This window comes from Calidris pugnax, unplaced genomic scaffold, assembly GCF_001431845.1.
Source record: "Calidris pugnax isolate Ruff unplaced genomic scaffold, ASM143184v1 scaffold31, whole genome shotgun sequence".
In the NCBI taxonomy this organism is placed as follows: Eukaryota; Metazoa; Chordata; class Aves; order Charadriiformes; family Scolopacidae; genus Calidris; species Calidris pugnax.
The window spans coordinates 5,083,756-5,084,697 of record NW_015090786.1 but is presented as its reverse complement, the minus strand read 5'-3'; the positions used below and the strand labels follow the sequence as shown (position 1 = coordinate 5,084,697).

At 70.1% G+C, this 942-nt stretch overlaps 1 protein-coding gene across 2 annotated transcripts in view; it reads right to left on the bottom strand.

The window, feature by feature from the left end:
• The window catches only part of PAPOLG (poly(A) polymerase gamma), a 19,532-nt gene extending 18,825 nt beyond the window's left edge, over positions 1 to 707 (bottom strand). For both annotated transcript variants that reach the window (XM_014966370.1, XM_014966369.1), the window contains exon 1: positions 588 to 707. The gene's annotated coding sequence lies outside the window, so the exon portion shown is untranslated. The remainder of the gene's footprint in view (positions 1 to 587) is intronic.
• Between the last annotated feature and the right edge of the window lie 235 nt (positions 708 to 942).

Sequence of the window (942 nt, the reverse complement as noted above, 5' to 3'; positions counted from 1 at the left end):
AAGGCAGGCTCCCCCCCTCAAACCCCTCAGGAGCCGCAGCCGCTCTCCCCACCGGGCCCCTCACGGGACTAGCGGCGGGGAAAGGCCCTCCAGGAGGGGAGGGGGAATGGGAATGAGGGAGCAGGGCCGCCTCACCCGCACATCTCCTTCATGGCGCCCGCCACACAGCCCGACCCGCCACCACTGCCCGCCGCCTCGCGCGCCCCTTCTACCCGCCGCCACCGACACCTTCCCGACGGCCCCTGCGGCGCCCGGCCAATGAGAAGGGGGAGCGCTCCTCGGTGGGGTGGGGCTTGACGGGGAAGCCACGCCCCCCCCGCGCGCCGGCCCGGCCGCCCCGTCGCCCCCTGGCGGCGCGCGGCTGAGGTGTTTCCCGCTCCTCGCCTCACGGCGACCAGCGGGGGAGGCCACCGGCCACCAAACGGGCTGAGGCGCGTCCCTACCGGGGCTGACATCCCCGCCTCGGCCCACACCGAGAGGTGCACTGGCTGCTCTTCTCCTCGCAGGAGGGAAGAGGTGGGCGGGGTGAGGCAGGGAGGCTGCGGGGTGGGGGGGGAATTGAGCCCTGAGGGGAAGGCTTGTCTGACCTTCAGGACACGGCGACGTTTCTGCTACCGGGCTACCGGCCGACCCGCTTGGAATTTGGGGGAAGCTCTCCTGGGTCCACCGTTGCCCGTGGGGCGGGGAGTGAGGCGCTGGCAGAGCCCCTGCAGCGGGGAGGAGGCGGGCCCCACCGAGGAGGGGGGTGGTCCCACCAGCACAGCCCTCCCACCCAGGGGTCAGCGACATTCCCCTCCTCGTGCCGCCCTCCTGACACCCCCTTCCAGACAGAGGGGAGATAAAAAGACAGAAATCGCTAGTGGTGTACTAATTTATTCTCATCCAGTAGCGCTGAAGAGCAAGCGAAGTGTCGCTTGACGCAAGCTGGGATCAGGGAGATGT